The sequence below is a fragment of the Ipomoea nil genome, unplaced genomic scaffold (genome assembly GCF_001879475.1).
Source record: "Ipomoea nil cultivar Tokyo-kokei standard unplaced genomic scaffold, Asagao_1.1 scaffold2868, whole genome shotgun sequence".
NCBI classification, from domain to species: domain Eukaryota; kingdom Viridiplantae; phylum Streptophyta; class Magnoliopsida; order Solanales; family Convolvulaceae; genus Ipomoea; species Ipomoea nil.
Genome location: NW_017619296.1, coordinates 374,113 through 393,983, shown reverse-complemented (window position 1 = coordinate 393,983; position 19,871 = coordinate 374,113). Strand labels below are relative to the sequence as shown.

The window sequence follows — 19,871 nt, the reverse complement described above, 5'->3', positions numbered from 1 at the left end:
GAAGGGTTCGCATGAAGTATGATTGTCTTAGTACTGAATTCTAGTTGAGCTGTCTAGATTTTGATTACTTAGTAGTACTTATTTCTTTAGTATTTTGAATACTAATGACATTGATTGATATAATTCGTGCATAGATATTGCTCAAACTTTTTACTAAATTTATTTGTATAAAAATAAGAGCATATATCATAGGCTTCAATTGTAATTTAGTGAGAACATGGAAAAGTCATCATCTTAAACACTCTGTCTAGGAAGATGGTTTTTAAGTAAACTTCGGTTTCACCACTCGACCTGGGAGTACTTAAGAAGTAGGGCGTTGATCTCGTAGGCTAGTTAGAGCGCCACTTGATCTTCACCTGAAATGAGGTTGACTTTCATATGTTCTTAAACAATCAAAGCCTTGCAATAGAAATTGTTGAAGTACTGCAATAGTAATATTGATCTGCATCCTATGAATGCTATATATGAATTTCTCTTCAAGAGAATGGAAAATTGTGCAAGTGGAAACTCTGAAGTCTCATTGTTGAGAGATATTTCCGAATAAATATGAGCTCGAACATATTCCTTGTGTATGGGATTAATTTCTTATAAGAATATGATGTGAAATTTGTGGTTATGTTGTTCAACTTGATGTAGCATGTGGACAACATTATTTCTATGGCTTACTAACAATGAGCATTTGTATATATATTATTTAAACTCTTGGTTGAGTCATATTGAAATACCTATAATTCATAGTTAAAGGGTAATTGTGATCAATTGAGATAACCAAGTTTGTTGAAATATATTCAACTGTTGAGCATGTATCAGGCAGAGTGCGAAGCTTCTATAATGCTCAACAAAGCAAGTCGGCAAAACTCAGTCTACAAAGGAGCTAATTTTGGGCACCAAAGATCAGTCTAGGTAAGAGATCAAATGCATTTGACAAAAATATTTGTAAGTGTTGCACTGTGGGGGTAATAAACTCCTTATATTTTCATCAAAAGTTTCTCTGTGGTATTGAGAATAATGATGAAAGAGGATGTTTCATGTTAAACATGAAAATCTCAAGGGATTATTTACGAGTAAACGAAGTACTCGTCAAAGTGCATGTAAGTTTGATCAAAAGAATCAATTTACTTGAGGGCTAATTATGAGGATTAGTCGCTGACTCATTGGAAGAACTTAAAGTCCAAGTGGTAATGAATTCGTGGTGGATCCCACTTCTGTGGTCAAACGAAGCCATGAAAAGAGTTACAAAATAGTACACTAGTTGGTCATTCCGACAGTGTGTGTACTTGTGAGGTTGAGCTACAGCTCGTAATGAATTCATAACTCTTTGAGAAAGGGTGGTTTTGTTGAGACAAACCTAATGAATTCACCGCATAATGACATGAGTACAAAGTGCTCTTGGTGACTTATACTCAATTGAGGTGGTCTATGTTGAGGTAGACCTAAAGAAATCCCTAACTTGAGTAGAAAAGGGCTAACCGCCTCTTATGAAAGATAATGGGGTTATCCCAAGAAGCTGAATGGCTGAGAAACATGGTGATAACCATGCAATTGTGGGGGTGTCCAACACCTTCACCACATTGTGATTCACTCTCCTATAATAGGTGGTCTATGTTGAGATAGACTTGACAGAGGTAAAGTCTATATTGAGATAGACTTCGACGGATTTGAAAAGTCTATATTGAGATAGACATGACGGGGATTTTTGTGAAAGTTGATGTATGCGTTAGAGTTCAAAATTTCTCTAACCAATGAGTTCAAGATTCATATCACTCTTGGGAAGGAAATTACTCAATGTCACTACGTGTTAGTTCAAGAGCTGATTCACTAACATTAAGGTCAACTTCGGTGTACTGCTCAGACATTCCTTTATTAATCCTTCTTTCTGAATGGGTGGGATTGTTGGAAAAACTATTCAATAAAGAAGGATTTTTCACTTATTTATTTCTTCTCCTAATTGTTTGGAGCTGCCTGAATAATTCCTCTCTTGTCTACCAGTCAGAGACATGCCTTTTATTCAGGATCCATTACCACTAAAATAGCACTATTTGTGTGGTCTGAAGGGAGAAAGATGTTGAAGTTTTGTACTATAAAATCCTACTTCCAGTTCACGCAGAGAGAGAACACAAGAGAGCTTCTCATCTTTGTTCATAGCTTCCTCCTTATATGAGCATAACACTACATTATTAATCTGTGTAGCCTGTAGAAAGCATGCCGGAACCGTCACCGGAAAATTTATGCTTTTAAGGTAGTGTTATTGTAACACGGCACAGATTTCCTTTCAACTATACACCAATAGTGTCCGTGCTTCTTAAAAGGCTTCCAGATCACGCGTTGACGTTGCTATTTTCCCCAACAACTCCCAGTTCCAGAAGCTTCAACTCCACCTCAGCTTCGAAGAAGTTCAAGAGTTAGACAGCCTTCCACAAGGTACTCTTCTGATATTTATGAAATTAATTTTGTTGATAATGGTGAACCAGAATGTTATGCAGAAGCTGTGGAGGATGAACACAAGGAAAAGTGGATTGAAGCCATGAAAGATGAGATGAAATCCTTGTATGAGAATAATACCTTTGAGTTAGTAAAGCTACCTAAAGGTAAGAGAGCTTTGACAAACAAGTGGGTGTACAGAGTAAAGCAGGAAGAACACTCTTCACGGCCATGGTATAAAGCTAGACTAGTTGTCAAGGGATTCGACCAGAGAAAAGGTATTGACTTTGATGAGATATTTTCTCCAGTGGTTAAGATGTCTTCCATTCGTGTTGTTCTTGGACTAGCAGCCAGCCTAGATTTAGAAATTGAGCAAATGGATGTAAAGACTGCTTTTCTTCATGGTGATTTAGATGAAGAAATATACATGGAGCAGCCAGAGGGTTTTGAAGTCAAGGGAAAAGAGGACTATATGTCTGTAAGCTAAAAAAGAGCCTATATGGCTTAAAACAGGCACCAAGGCAATGGTACAAGAAGTTTGAGTCAGTTATGGCGCAACAAGGTTACATGAAGACTACTTCTGACCATTGTGTATTCTTTCAGAAATTCTCTGATGATTATTTTATTATGCTTCTGTTGTACGTTGATGATATGTTGATCTTCGGCAAGAGTGCTTCTAGAATTAATCAGCTAAAGAAACAGTTGAGCAAGTCTTTTGCTATGAAAGACTTGGAGCCAGCAAAACAGATTCTTGGGATAAGAATTACACGAGATAGGAACGCCAAAAAGTTGTGGTTGTCTCAGGAGAAGTACATTGAGAAAATACTTTGTAGGTTTAACATGGACAATGCTAAAGCGGTTAGTTCTCCTCTTGCTAATCACTTTAAATTAAGTAGTAAGCAAAGTCCTTCTACAAAGGAAGAAAAGGCAAGTATGCAACAAGTCCCTTATAATTCTGCAGGGAAAAGCTTGAGATCTGTCGTTCAGCTGCAGGGATGCAAGTCCCTCCCACATTGGCGTGAGGGGGAGTTTGTTGCTAGATGGTTCCACCAATGTGGGTAGGGTGGTGACCCAAAGCTTCACAATTAAGCTTGGAAGATGAAGTGAAAGGTTTTTTGATTAATGGCTTCATTCATGTCCACTTAATGGGAGATTAAAATGGGCAAATGAAAAGACAAAAGAGTTGGCTTTGTAAAGCCTATATAAAGGCCATGGATTTGGCTACCCTGGATATGAAAGAGTTCAAGAAGAAGAAAAAGAGAGGAGAGGAAATTTGTTGAGATATACAAGTGTGAGAAAATTAGCCGAGAAGAAGTTGGTGGATTTCGTAGAAATTCTTGTGCCTCGGGGTATGTTATTTTATCCTGTATTTTGTGTTGCCTCTAATCGTTGAATTAGAGAAGCCTCCTCTGTTGTACCAATTATCTATATAGTGGAAGGTTTACTGGCTTGTGCCCGTGGTTTTTTACTCCTTGCCTTGAGGAGGTTTTTCCACGTTGAAATTCTTGGTGTTCTTCTTGGTGCCGTTTATTTATTTTCATTGTGCTAATTATATATTCTTGTGAGCTTTCTTCCCAACACTGATCGCATTACAAAAGATACAAAAGTGTGTGGAAAACAATTTAACAGTGATTTTATGTCAGCTAAGACAAGATAAAAGAAGGACTAGTCATTGTCATTTGATAGGCCTCGAACCACTCAGCTGAGCACCTCCCTAATGGCCACTTTGGAAGAGTAGACTCTTATCCAAGGTATACTCATAGCCGTGATAAAGGACCCTTGGGACACACCACCTAACTACATATTGGTGAAGAAATGTGAAACAGTCACAGGTCGTTTGGGACGGGAGAGACCTAAGCATGTTTAGAACGAACACAAAGGCCATGATTTCCATATCTTCACTGCTCATCTTGAATACACAATGCAGAAACCAAAACGGAATAACGACACTTATTTAACTGAATCAATGCAAGTGTGGTGATATCAGCAAACTCAATAGGGATCTTTCGCAACAAATCGCAACCACTTAACTCTAAATGCTCGAGCACAGGGAAATGGTCACCCACAACATTCCAATATTCGAGATACGTGCTTTCAATTACCAACCTTTTTAATTGACGAAACCCTCCCTCAGATGGCCACTTTTTGCCTAGCCAAGCATTTTCCAGTTTTAGAACTTCTAGATTTGGCAACATACCAATAAGTTTCATATTACTCCATGGCAATCTAGTCTTGAACAATTTTAGCTTCTTAAGATTTGGTAGAACACTAGTTGCCCATTGAATGCGCCTATCCTGAAGTTCGAGATGCCACCCTTTGATGCTTAGTTTCTCAAGCTGCTCGAAGTGCACGAAATTATAAAAATCATCTAAATTTTCATTTTCAAAATCCATTCCACCTTGAATCCCCAATTTTTTTAAATTTGGAATCCTTGTAAAAAGATCATCTTTACAACAATCGGGACGCAACCAAAATAGAGTTTCTATGTTTCTATGAACAACCTCTGAAGCCTCTAATGTAAAAGGATATTTTTTGACATAAAAATTCCTTAACAGTGGCATTTTCCAAGTGGAGCAGAATCCTTCCGGAGTGACGAGCACTACGCCGCTGCCGCAACCTTTGCTGTTGGAAGAACCATCTGTGGACAAGGTCCACCACCCTCCATCTTCAGTTCTACCTGGTCCGTCACTTCCCGGGCTGTGCACTCTACTATAAAGTCTACAAGAGCTTGTCCTTTGATGACGGGCCTCGGTTTGAAGTGTATGTAAAACTGACTGAGGTGCATGGCCCACCGTGCCATCCTGGCCGAGCTATTGGTATTCTGGAGGAAGCTTCCCAACAGTTGGTGTGGGAGCACGTGGATGGGGTGAGCTTGGAAGTAATGAGCTAACCTTTTTGATGAAGTGACTATGGCAAATACCGTTTTCTCTAACGCAGTGCATGTACCGGAGCTCCGCGTCGTGTAGGGCTTTACTTACGTAGCAGATGGGACGCTAAGTCCCTCCTTCTTCTTTGACCAACACAGAGCTGATCGCACCCTGTGACACGCCCAAGTACAAGAGTAAGGTATCACCTGCCTCTAGCTTTGCAAGCAGGGGCGGGGACAACAAATCTTTTTTCAATTCCTCTAAGGCCTTTTGACAATCTAGCGTCCTCTCGAACCCTTTGTTCTTTTTCAAGATTTGGAAGAAAGGGAGGGATTGTTCAGCCGATTTAGATAGGAACCGGCCTAAGGCTGCCAGACGCCCGTTGAGCCTCTGGACTTCCTTTATGGACCGTGGAGGCTCCATGTCACAGATAGTCCTTACCTTTTCTGGGTTCGGCTCAATGCCGTCCTAGTGACCATAAAGCACAAAAATTTGCCCCCATCAACAGCGAAGGTGCATTTTTTTGGGTTCAAACGCAAATTAAACTTCTTCATAATAGAGAATACCTCGCTGAGATCCTCGACATGGGAGGTGGCCTTGCGACTTTTGACGATCATGTCGTCCACGTATACTTCCATGCTCCGCCCTAGCACGGCTTTGAATAGCTTTGCCACCATGCGAGTGTATGTGGCCCCAACATTTTTCAATCTGAATGGCATGACCAAGTAGCAGAATATCCCCTCGGGAGTGGTGAAGGCGGTCTTCTCGGTGTCCTCCTCATACATGGATATCTGATGGTACCTACGGAAGGAGTCCATGAAACTCATAAGCTCACATCCTGCCGTCTCATCCACCAACTGATCTATATTAGGTAATGGAAACCGATCCATAGGGCATGCCCTGTTGAGGGGTCTGTGTAGTCTATGCACATCCTCCACGTTGATCCTTTGGGAGCCAAGACTACGTTGCTCAACCACTGCTGTTTGTAAATCTCCTTGATGTGCCCCACGTGAAGCAATGCGACCACCTCCTTTTTCACGAACTCCCTCCGTTCTGCCGACATATACCTTTTTCGCTGATGTACCGGCTTTCCGCTGGGGTCGACTGCGAGCTTGTGGTTTATGATGCCTCGATCTATGCCTGGCATGTCCTCCGGCCCCCATGCGAACACCGCGCGGGAGCGGCAGATCACATCTACTATCTGGGCCCTTAGCTCCGGGCTTAAGCCTGTGCCGATCTTCACCACTCGATCTGGTCTTGAGGGATTTAGAACTATATCATCTGTTTCTGATATGGGCTCAGCGCGGGGCCAGGCCTCTTCTTCTTTGAAAATTTTCTCTGCCATCGCGTGGACTTGTAGATCCTTACTACCAATCTTCTTGCATGCTTTTACGTAACAACTGCGAGCTGCTCGCTGGTCTCCTCTGACGACCCCTATCCCATTCGGAGTAGGGAACTTCATACATAAGTGTTCCACCAACACTATGGCCTTGAGGTCCTCCAGGGCTGGCCCCCCAATATGATGTTGTGCGCACAAGTGAGTCTTACCACGATGAATTCCATGTCCAATTTGCGAATGTTGGGGCTCGTGCCTATCTCCATTGGTAGGACCACCGACCCTTCTGTGTCCACCGAATCCCCAGTAAATCCAGAGAGTGGAGTTCGTACCTCTTTGAGCTGGCTCCTAGGTAGCCCTAACTTGGTGAAGGCGTCGTAGTACATCACATTGACCGAGCTTCCTGTGTCAACCAGGATGCGGTGCACGATCATATCATCGATGTCCATCTTAATCACCAGTGCGTCGCGATGGGGTAGGGGGCCCTCGGGAAGGTCCTCGTCAGAGAAAGTGATGGCCTCCCGCTTCTGCTTCTTTCCTTTGGGAAGACTCACCACTTCTCCTACGTACAGCTGTCGGCTCCACTTCTTCCTCTCTGCGGATGTGTCGTCCCCCGCAGGTCCACCATAAATAAAGTGTATGGTGTGCTTCTTTGGTCGTCTGGGCGCCACCTCCATTTCTTTCTCACTATCATCCTGCTCAGATATTTGGTCGTGTTCTCTTTTTTTTTTTTTGTGTTCGAGGTGGACGGTTCGACGTCATCATCTTTCCTCCAGACATTTTTTGGTGGATTGCGTTGCGGCTGTTGCTGCTGCTTGGACCGCTTGATGAAATGTCGGAAGCAGACCTGCTGGATGAGCTCTTCTATTTACCTCTTCAACACGTTACATTCATCTGTATCGTGCCCGGGTTGCCTATTGAACCTGTAGTACTTTGTTTGGTCTCTTTCGGGGAGACCTTCATGTACTCCGGCGGGAACTCCACTATTCCCATCTCCTCAGCTTGCTTTAGAATGACACTGACGGGATGGGTAAGAGGGGCTAAATTACGCAGGGGGACCAGGCGAGGTCGTTCGTAGTCTCGGCCTTTCCCTGTGGACGAGTGGTTCGAGCGTGGTGCCTGGCTGGGCAGACCAGCTTTCCCAGGCTTCCCACCCTTTCTACCATCCTCTTCGTCCTTCTTCTTCCTATCGACATCCTCTGCTTTCGGCATAGCGGCTGGCCGTCCTCATCAAATCTTCGTAAGAGCAGCGGTGGTGGGCGTTCGGCTGCTTGTGGAAATACCCCGATCTTAAGGCATGGATAAATATCGGGATCGCCGCTTTGGAGTCGAAGTCGTAGACATTATTAACTTCCTTTTTCCATTTGTTCAGGAAGTCTTTGAGGCTCTCGCCTCTATCTTGCTTTACTACACAAAGGTGAGAGAAGGGTTTATTATGGTGTATGATACTGGAGAAGTATGTCAGGAAGCTCTTGGACAATTTTCCAAAATTTTGGATCGACCCATCTGGGATGGTGTTGAGCTAGTCTTGGACCGCTCCATTCAATGTGGAGAAGAATGCTCGGCACATGACGCATCCCCTGCCCCGATCATTACCATAGCAGCCTTGTATCTCGTCATGTGGACACGCGGGTCAGTGGCCCCCGTGTACGCTTTGATGGCGGGCACCTAAAGTCCCTCGACAAAGGTATGTCCATTATACTTGGGGAGAATGGTGCTACCATACGTACCTCGAGTTCCGGCGACTGCTCCCGTGCCTCCACCCTCCTTGCTAACTCCTTGATTCTTCATTGCAGCCTCTCGACCAGGGTCGACTCGTTAGGGTGCCAGCGCGGGCCGGCTGCCGCTCATCCATGTATCGGCGTGGAGCTGGCTCATCGACGTGCCGCTCGTCCAAGTGTCGGCGTGGAGCCGGCTAATCGACATGCTGCCCATTTGAGTGTCGACGCGGAGCTGGTTCATCGACGTGTCGTCCATCCAAGTGTTGGCGTGAAACCCGTTCATCAGCGCGCCGCTCGTCCGCCGAGTGTCGACGCGGAGCCGGCTCATCGGTGCGCCGCTCATCCGAGTGTCGACGCAGGGCCGATTCACCACCGTGTCGGCGCGGGGCCGATTCACGAGACTCGCGCATCCTCTCAAAGGGTGATCTCTCTCCTTCTCTATTTTCGTGCCGACGAGGGCTCTGGTAGAGGACCCCTCGGCCCGTGATCCTATCCTTTGCCGCGCGGGCCCCCTGTGTCCCAATCGTTCAAGGGAAGAGCGGGAGGGTCCTGGTTGCCGTCTGGCCGGTCCACTTCTTTGGGTGCCCTCCTCTGGACCCCCTGTCCTGGAATGGCACCCTGCGTCCCTCGCTGCACGGGTTGCGTCCTGTCGGGCATCTATCCTCCGCAGGGATTCTACCTCTATTTCCTGAGGTCGCGGCGGGGCCACTTGGCATTGCAGTCCCACCGCCACCTGATTTAGCACCGTTGCAGCTTGTTGAATGGCTTCGGTGGTCACCTGGAGGTTCACGGCTTGGTTCGCCCCTCCATTGTTGAGTTGGTCTCGAAGGTCCCCGTGCCTCCCGTTGTTGAGCTGTACTCAGAGGTCCCTGCCACGATTGTTTGTGAGTTGGTCCCGGAGGTTACCTGAGGCATTGCCGTTATTCCGGTTGCAGGAACCGTGGGAGCTGCGGGACGCTATTCTTTCAAGCTTGCTGTTGAAAGATGGAATGGGTTGTGTTGTCGTTGCCTGCTTGAGTATTGAACTCAGGCTCTCAATGAAGCACCAATGACGGTAAATATGTTACCGGATAAAAATATTAAAATAGCAGAATAACGAATTGTTGTATTGCAAGTGTTTGAGTACAGAATATTGAACATGTCGCCTCCTAGCTGAGGGGAGTTCTACTTATACTAGGCCCTAACGGTAACAACGTAGTGGGTGACGGATATATTAGGAACCGACCCGCACCGACCCGCGGGCGCGGGCAAGAACGGGTCCCGTGGCGGCGCCACGTACCCGCCCGGACCGGAGCCTCGCCACGTGGCCCCCGAACGGGCCACGTTGGAGGCCGGGCCGACCTCCACATGGGCTCGGCCCGAGCCCATGACGGGCTCGGCCTTGCCCCACAGCACGACCCGGTCGTGAGACCGGGCACGGTCAACTCGGATCTAACCACCCCCCGCGTTAGGGGGTGGCGGTTAGGGGCGGGAGTTGTATAAAAACCCCCCACCTTGTCTAGTTAAGACACGATCTACTTTACGGACACACTTTGTACTGAAGAATCATTGTAATAGCCAATTCCACGGCATTTAATACAATTTACGGTCTCACGGCCTTCGCTATATCATTCGTATCATTTCTTTATTATTCATATTCTCATTCGGGTTAGTTAGGTCGGACCCCCGGTTTAATTAATTCCATCATTGGTGCTCTTGTTGAGAGCTGCTGTACAAGCTTAAGCGCTCTCTCCCCACTATTGTTCATCCACAGCGATGGCACGATCGAGATCTAGCTCTCGTCATACCAATGGTTCCCGCGGCACCCAGCTCGTCGCGAATGGGAACGGCCCCAACGGGGCCCCCGCCCCCAGCATCCAACCAGCCGCCTCCGCCAGGTCGGGGAAGGATTTGAGGGCCCAGCTCACCAACCACCGTAGTAGCGGTGCGCCACCAACTCCCCCCGCCGCCCCCGCTCCAGCTCGCGCACTCATCCAGGAAGGGGTGGCGGTCTTCAAGCAAGCTTCCACCGCGCTGGCGCGCGTCGCGGCGGGCCTCCGAGCAGAGGAACAAGCCGCCCTGGGCGCCGCCTGGGGGGCGCTGTCACCGCCTCCGCCTCCTCCTACCCGGGGGCGCAGCGGCCCGAGCACCCGACCTGTGTGATTTGAAGCAGGGGAGCTCAGAATCACTCGCTGAGTACCTCAGCAAATGGAAGAAAGAGGCCATGGGGGTCGCCGACTTTGATGGGAAGTCGGCCATAGTGATTTTCCGGAACAACCTGAGGTCGGGCGCCTTTCACCATGACCTCATCAGGTACCCCCCCAGGACCTATAACGACCTGATGGACAAGGCAGCAAGGTACGCTGACACCGAGGCCGCCGAGAAGAGGAATAAAGAGCAGGAGGAAGGACGTGGTCGAAAAGACAAGGCACCCCAGGAGGAGCGCAAGGCGCCGCGGCCGCACCGACGTGAGTACGCTGAGGGGCCCAAACTGAACCCTACACGCTATCTCACCCCGCTGACACAACCAGTGGGTACCATCTTGACGCACGCGGAGGACCAGGGAATCGTGGTGTTCCCGAAGGAGGAGTGCATGAAGATATCGGCAAGGGGGGAACCCAACAAGTACTGCAGGTTCCACAGGCAGAAGGGGCATGCGTCCTCTTGAAGCGACAAATCGAGGAACTCATCCAAATGGGTTACCTCGGCCAATTCATTAAGAGGCCCGGCTAGGCGCAAGGCTAGAAGCCAGGCAACGTATGGAGGAAGGGGGGTGGCCAAGCGCCATCCACCTCGGCTCCCCGCAAGATGGACCACCACGACCACAGCTCCGAGGAGGAGGAGAAGACGACGGAGGACTCCCAGCCCCCGAAGAAGCGGACCATCTACGTCATCTTTGGGGGGCCCGAGGGAGGGGACTCGCCAGCCGAGCGGAAGAGGTGGGCGAGGAGCTTGTACGTGGGGGAGGTCACACGTACCCCCACGAGAAGAAACCGAAGAGGGAGCCCATCATGTTCACCGACGCCGACCTGCCAGATGGGCCCCTCCCCCACCGAGACGCCCTGGTGGTTAAGCTGGACATAAACAACGTGGTGGTGCACCGGGTGCTCGTAGACACGGGCAGCTCGGTGAACGTCATGTACTACGACACGTTCACCCAGCTGGGACTCTCAAGAGGACAGCTGGAGCAAGTACGGACCCCCCTGTCCGGGTTCACGGGGGATTCGATCAAAACGGAGGGGTCGATCAATTTGGAGGTGGAGATAGGCACCCCACCGCACACCAGGAGGTGGGAGGTCGAGTTCGTAGTCGTCAAGATCAGTTGCGCCCACAACATTATTCTCGGCCAGCCCGCCCTGGAGGACCTCAGGTGTGTGATTTCCATAGAGCACCTGTGTCTCAAGTTCCCAACACCAACCGGGGTTGGGGTCGCCCGGGGAGACCAAAAGGTGAGCCGCAGCTACTACCTGAAGGCGTGCCGCCAAATTGGTCAGAAGGACCTCCAGGTCCATACCATTGTTGAGAAGGCGTTTCGAGAGGAGGCAGGTCGACCTCGAGCCGAGCCCGTGGTCGAGACAGAGGAGGTCATCCTCGACTTCAGCCGACCTGACCGGGTCGTGAAGGTAGGGGTCGGCCTCCTGGCCGACCTCCGGGCACGGATAATCGACACCATCAGGAGCTACAAGGAGGTCTTCGCATGGGGCCCCGAGGATATGCCGGGCCTGAGCCGAGACGTGATCACGCACAAGCTGGCTGTCGACCCCACAGTCAAGCTAGTCCAGCAACGCAAAAGGTACCTCTCCGCTGAGAGGAGGGAGTTCGTCAAAAAGGAGGTCGACACCCTGCTAGAGATCGGCCATATCCGGGAGGTCATATACCCCATGTGGTTAGCAAACGTAGTCCTCGCCCCGAAGCCACCCACCTGGAGGATGTGCGTGGACTACACCGACCTCAACAAGGCCTGCCCTATGGACCCCTTCCCCCTCCCCAACATTGACCAGCTGGTGGACGAGACTGCAGGTTGTGCCCTTATGAGCTTCCTAGATGCGTTCCGGGGGTACCACCAAATTTTCATGGAGGAAGCCGACGAGGAGAAGACAGCTTTCACCACGCTAGAGGGGGTCTATTGCTACAAAGTCATGGCTTTTGGACTGAAAAATTCGGGCGCCACCTACACCCGAATGGTGGCCAAGGTGTTCAAGCAGGTCATCGGCCGCAACCTCTAGACCTACGTTGACGACATGATCGTCAAGAGCACGGACGCCGACCTCCACACGGACGACCTTACCGAGGTATTTCTGATTATGCAACGCTTCAATTTACGGTTGAACCCCAAGAAGTGTACTTTCGGGGTACACGGGGGGAAATTTTTGGGGTACATGGTCTCGAAGAGGGGCATTGAGCCCAACCCCGACAAGATCAAGGCCATCCTGGACATGGAACCTCCGAGGTCCCTCCGGGAGGTCCAGCGCCTCAACGGCCGGTTGGCAGCCTTGGGCCGTTTCCTTTCGAGGTCGGCCGAGAAATCGTTGCCATTCTTTGGAGTCCTCAAAAAGACGAAGGGCTTCGAGTGGTCCGAAGAGTGCCAGAAGGCGTTCGAGGACCTCAAGACGTACCTCATGTCACTCCCCCCCCCCTGGCCAAACCCGTTAAGGGGGAGGTCCTGTACCTCTACCTGGGCATCTCGCAGGCCGCGGTCAGCTCCGTGCTAGTCCGGGACGATGAGGGGGTCCAGCGGCCCGTATACTACACGAGCCGAGCTCTACGGGGGGCGGAGGTCATGTACACACCCGTGGAGAAGGCTATCTTCGCGGTAGATGCGATGGCGAAAAAGCTGAACCACTACTTCCAGGCCCACCCTGTGCAGGCCCTCACAAATCAGCCACTAGACGCGGTGCTGAGGGCCTCGGGGTCGGCCAATAGGTTGGTCAGGTGGGCCATGCGGCTGAGCCAATTCGACATCCAATTCAAGCCCAGACCCGCCATCAAGGGGCAGGCACTGACTGACTTCATAGTCGAGTGCACTGCCCGGGAGGTCACGGGGCGGGTCCGGGAGGACGACGAGGAATGGTGGACCCTCTCAACGGACGGGTCCTCCAGCACCAAAAGCTGCGGAGGTGGGGTCGTCCTCATAACACCGAAGGGGTTTCGGGCCTACTACGCCCTCCACTTCGCGTTCAAATTATCCAACAACGAGGCCGAGTATGAAGCACTCCTGGGGGGGCTCCGCCTCGCACTATATATGAGGGTGGAGAAGCTCAAAATCCGATGTGACTCTAGACTCGTGGTGGGACAGGTCACAGGTGAATTTGAAGCAAGTGATGAAAGAATGAGGAGGTACCGGGAAGTGGTGCTCCAGCTACTGGGGCAGCTGATCAATTATGAGGTCCTACAGGTACCCCGAGACCAGAACACAGATGCTGACATGTTATCCAAGCTCGCCCAAGGGGCCCCGGAACATATCTCCAAGATAGCCCGAATTGAAGATTTCAAGAGGTCGAGCCTGGATGCCTACCCGGTCCTACCCGTGCAAATCCGACCTCCCTGCTGGTTGGACCACCTCAAGGAGTACAAGAAGACATGCACGCTACCTCCCGACGAGGTCGACGCCAAGCTGGTGAAACGGCGAGCCCCCACGTACGTGGTCATGGGGGACATACTCTACAAGAGGTCCTATAACGGCGCCTTGCTGCGCTGCTTGTACCCAGACGAAGCCAGGTCAGTCATAGAAGAAATCCACGAAGGGACCTGTTCAGCCCACCAGGGGGCCTTCACCATGTCCCGGAGGGCCATCTTACAGGGGTACTTTTGTCCCAAAATGGCCAAGGAGTGCGCCGACTATGCCCGGGGTTGCGAGACCTGCCAACACTTCCAAGTCACCCCCGGCCGGCCACCCACGAGCTACACCCCCATCAGCTCGGTCATCCCCTTCTCCAGGTGGGGAGTGGACCTAGTGGGAGCTCTGCCCATGGGGTCGGGAAAAAGGAAGTACCTCATAGTAGCAGTGGACTACTTCACCAAGTGGGTAGAGGCGGAACCGCTGGCGACCATAACAAGTGCCCGTTGCAAGCACTTTGTGTACAAAAAGTCAAAAATATTTTGTGTCGTTTTGGGGTCCCGATGCAACTCATCACCGACAACGGACGCCAATTCGAGGGGCACGAGTTCGAGGGGTTCTGTGCAGAATGACACATTACCCACAGCCGGGTAGCAGTATGCTACCCTCAAGCAAATGGCCAGGTGGAAAATGCCAACCGCACCATTGTGGGTGGCCTGAAAAAGAAACTGGAATCCGCGGGGGGAGCGTGGGTGGAGGAGCTCGACGCCATTCTTTGGGCCTACCACACCACCCCCCGGAGGGCTACTGGGGAGACGCCTTTTTCCTTAGCCTACGGTTTCGAAGCCCGAGCTCCAGCGGAGGTAGTCATACCTTCCCGGCGGGAGGAGGACTACGACCCTGACACGAACGAGGAGCACCATAGAATTGACCTCCACATGATTGATGACAGGCGCGAAGTAGCCGCGATTCGAGCTGAAAACTACCAGAGGCAGACCAAGGCATATCACGATAAGCGGGTCCGACCCCGCTATTTCCAAGTAGGTGACTATGTGCTCAGGAGAAGGGAGGCGAGCCAGCCCCAAGTCGGAGGAAAGTTTGCCCCTAATTGGGAGGGCCCGTACATTATAGCAGCCGTGGTCCGCCCGGGCAGCTACGAGCTAAAAACTCCCAAAGGAAAGATGATAGCCAGGGTCTGGAACTCAGAGCACCTGCTGAAATTTTACCAGTAGACCTACCACGTGAGAGGTGGGTCTTGGCGTTGCTATTATAGGAGGGAGACCATTCCCCTCCCCTAATAATGTCTTAGTGAGCGGCAATAGTCGGAATAAAATCGCATATTACAGAACACATTGTGCGCAGGATCCCTTTTGTTACAAAGTTGGTTCTCATGCATTTTATCTCCCTTTAAAAAAAAAAAAAAAAAACGTGAAACATGGGGGAACGAGTGCTCACTCATGTCTTCCCCCACCCCCCCCCCCCCGTGGACCCTAAGGGGGCACGAGGTCCGGCCTCGCGTACTAACCCCGACGGAAAACGCACCCTAAGGGGGCACGAGGGACGACCTCGCGTACCAACCCTGACGGAAGAGCCCGGTGGCACAGTCTCGTCGAACTGTGCCCGAGCAGCTAACGCGCACCCTAAGGGGGCACGAGGTCTAACCTCGCGTACAAACCCCGACGGAGGAGCCCGGTGGTTTGGTCCTGCAGGACTGGGCCAAAGCGGTTTGGCGCACCCTAAGGGGGCACGAGGTCCGACCTCGCGTACAAACCCCGACGGAAGAGCCCGGTGGCGTAGTCCGGAAGGACTTAGCCCGAGAGGCTAACGTACCCTAAGGGGGCACGAGGTCCGACCTCGCGTACCAACCCCGACGGGAGAGCCCGAGGACATAGTCCCGTAGGACTTTGTTGAAGAGGCTAGCACATGGCAAAAAAAAATATATATATAGTGCCGTGCCTACCTCGGCCAGCTGCCGAGGCCCACCTCGGTGAGTTTCTGAGGTCCACCTCGGCAACTGCCGGGGTCCACCTCGGCAACTGCCGAGGTGGCAAAAGAAAAAAAAAAATCATCCCAAGTATTTCAGGGAAAGGCGATAGCAGGTAAAAGGTGGCACCCGTTACTGAAACAAAGGAGCAGTAGCCATAACATCCAAGTCTAGTACATCACCAAGGGAGAACAAGGTCGGCTACTTTGAGCTCGGGCCACGTGCGTGAGGAGGGTCGGGGCGCGGAGCAAACCGACCCGGAGGGAGCGGAGCAAGGAGGTGGAGCGGCCCAAGACGTCTCACCTCGGCCCAAGACACCTCGACTCAAGACACCTCGGCACAAGGCACCTTGACCATGGTGAGTTCGGCTACATTCGCACATGGAGGTCGGGTCCGGATGTTTACTCTCATTCGTTGACTCCTACTCGCAACGAAGAGAGTGGGGGACTCATGATGGATATATTATACCCACGACCCGACCCGGGGTAGCAACATGGACCCGCGGCACCATGGTGGAGCCCAAGAGCAACACGGACCCGGGGGACCATGGAGGTGCCCAAGAGCAACACGGACACGGGGGACCACGGAGGTGCCCAAGAGTAGCACGGACCCGAGGGACCACGGAGGTGCCCAGGAGCAGCACGGACCCGGGGGACCCCGGAGGTGCCCAAGAGCAGCACGGACCCGGGGGACCACGGAGGTGCCAAGGAGCAGCACGGACCCGGGGGACCACGGAGGTGCCCAAGAGCAACATGGACCCGGAGCACCACGGAGGTGCCCCGACCCGAGCCGACCTACGGGGGCTCGGGTCGGGGAGCTCGGTCCTACCCGAGCTCGGCACCTCCCGGGCTCGGGACCCGACCCGACCCGGTCCACCCAGACCCGGTCAAACTTGAGATCTAACCACCCCCGATTTAAGGGGAGGCGGTTGGGGGGTTTGCTTGTATAAAAACCCCGCTCCTTGTCCTAACAAGGGGCAATTCAATCCACGTTATACGATTATTACACACTTTTGTCCTACGGAATCTTTGTAATAGCCAAATACTACGGCAATTAATATAATATATGGTCCACAGCGACCTTTACGACGTCGTTCCATATTTCGTTTATATATTATTTATATAACGTTCTTATCCGGATTTATTGATTCGGGCACATCCCCAGGTTAATTAAATCCATCAGTGGGGCATAAATGGGGAGCTGAGGCATTAATTCTCCCCCTTCAATGATGGCAATAAGTGGCAGTAAAGTCACCACCCGTTGGTGTTTTGCCCGTTGGAATTCTATATGTTGGGTTTCCACGTGGTGCCGGGTCGAGTGCCTGTTGATGATCCGGGTCGGGTGCCAGCACCATTATCCTGTCAGTATACTTTCATGACAAAAGTTTTGGAATTATATTTAATAATTTTATAATTAATTATTTATATTAATAAATTATGATATTAACTATATATTAATTAATTTTAGTATACACTAATTGATATTCATGGTGAGAATATTTTATGAATAATTGATATTCATGGTAAGTTGGTCCGTTTTCATTTTTATGATTAGGTTGTTAGTTTGCTTATATTTATTTATTCATTTATTTATAGTGAGTAATTATATTCAGTATTTCCGTATATATGGTACAAAACAACAATGGAAATCTAGAATTTTTAGATGCTTATCATAGAACTAATTTAAAATTCCTATTCGTACTACAATTTTACATTAAAATTCCTATTTGTAATACAATAATATTAAAACTGAAAAATTATAAAAAATATTCTGTATCATGTATGTAACAATATTAGATTGAAAATGTTATAATATATTATAGAAAAATTTTACATGTGAATCATTATAAATCAGAAGTCATTATAACATTTTTTTTTTGCAAATAAAATAATAAAAGTATTCCGTTACTACTCCAATTCAACAATATTATTCATATTCTTATTCGTACTACAATTCTATATCAAAATTCATATTCATAATAAAATACAATAATATTAAAATTCCTATTCTATTCAACAATATTATTTTGTCACCCGTCACTACTCCAATTCGTATAAAAAAAATGCAAATTTAAACATCCCCATAATACTTTCGAATCTGCAAATTATAAACAACAATATTTTTCTTTCGATTCTTCAAATCATAAACACACAATATTGTTCTTTCACTAATGGGGTATGTTTTTTTCTTTGCTTCCAACCTATCTCCCAAGACAAGAACAAAGAATAAAATTAACTGAGAATAAAAATGACACCAAATTTAGGCCAATTGAAATAGGAAATGAATATTAATAATTGACTGAAAATTTAAAATGATTCCAAACTGACTCAAATGCAAAAAAAATAGAATGGTCAGACCGCCCAAACAATAGTGTAGGTAAATTCGTAAAGTATTTTGTTATTAAATAATTTACTAGAAATATTTAAAAATGAATATGTTATTAATAAATTAACTAATTGACTAATTGATATGCATTTAAAAAGAATAATTGACAGAAAATAAAAATTGCACGGAAATTTGGCGAATCGAAAAAAGAAGTGAATATTAATAATTGACTAAAAATTGAAAATGATCCCAAATTAATCGAAATGAAAAAAAAATGGTCAGACCGTCCAAACAATAGTATATGTAAATTGGAAAAGGGGCCTGTTATTAATATTTGACTTGAAATACTAAAAAAAGAATTTTTTTTTTAGTAATTAACTAATTGATTTTTCTGAAAATAATTAACTAATTGATATGTATTAAGAAAATAATTGACTAAGAAAGCAACGCGACTAGTGGTTGTGGGAGCCACTATTGCAAGGTATTGAGGCTGACGAAGAACCTGAGACTACAGAGCTTAGCTACAAACGAATATAGACAAACGATTGATTGGTTCTAAAAATGGATTGCAAACATCGGAGATGAGATTACAGGGTTTGTAAACAATGGTGTGTTTGAGATGGATATTCCGCCAATGTTTATGTTGAAGTGTGGACCTGATCCAATCGCAACTATAGTTGAAAGCATCTTTCCAACTGCGAATTATGGAATGCTTGAAGAGTCTCACCTAGAAGGACGAGCAATTCTCTCACCGACTTTAGATGTTGTTGATCAAATTAATCAGTATATGCGTGATATGATCACTGCAGAAGGTCGGACATATTTAAGTTGTGACTCTTTGTGTAATGTAGAATCAAATGGTGATAATCTATCACAAGTACACAATCCTGAATTTTTAAATAGCTTGAGATTGTCTAGACTTCCAAATCATTCATTGACAATAAAAGTTGGTGCATTTGTTATGTTACTGCGGAACATAGACCACTCTCTTTGTCTTTGCAACGGTACACGCCTCATCGTCACAAGATTGGCGGATCATATTGTCGAAGCAAGAATAGTTAATGGAACGCAACAAGGAACCAAAGTTCTTATACCACGAATGTCTCTCACCCCTTCTGATACGAGATTGTCATTCAAGTTCCAGCATAAACAATTCTCATTGATGCTAGCATATGTCATGACTATCAATAAAAGCCAGGGTCAAATACTAACTCAAGTTGGCTTATTATTGAAAAAATATGGGGCCCCCACAAATTGGGGGCCCTGTGCGGTCACACATGCTAGACATGCTCAGAACCGGCCCTAGGGGTATGTACACAATCTAATATAATATTCTACTCCGCAATTTTGTGTGTGTGTGTGTAATTTTTTTTTTTTTAATGATGTACGAATTTTAAAAGAAACCAGGGCTAAATTTATCCCTACAATTTTTCTCCTTTTAAGATGACATGTTTAAAAAAAATATATATATATTAAAAAGGGCCCTTCGCTTGAAAGCTTTCACTCGTTGAAAGTACGGACGACCGCAGTTTGGTTCGAATCGAACCGTGTATTGTAGGAATCGAATTGGAACACAAAAGGTTCCAGATCCAGTTCCATAATATTAGGAATCGGACGGTTCTGGTTCCATAATATTAGGAACTGGACGGTTCTAAATCCTAATAAATAAATAAATAAATAA

At 48.1% G+C, this 19,871-nt stretch overlaps 1 long non-coding RNA gene across 3 annotated transcripts in view; it reads right to left on the bottom strand.

The window, feature by feature from the left end:
* Window positions 1-19,871, bottom strand: part of LOC109160664 — a 36,782-nt gene that overhangs the window by 3,628 nt on the left and 13,283 nt on the right. For 2 of the 3 annotated variants that reach the window (XR_002050795.1, XR_002050797.1), the window contains exon 2: window positions 4,015-4,118. This is a non-coding gene — a long non-coding RNA (uncharacterized LOC109160664). Of the gene's footprint in view, window positions 1-78; window positions 85-4,014; window positions 4,119-19,871 lie in introns of all 3 variants that reach the window. The other variant, XR_002050796.1, reaches the window with a different exon arrangement.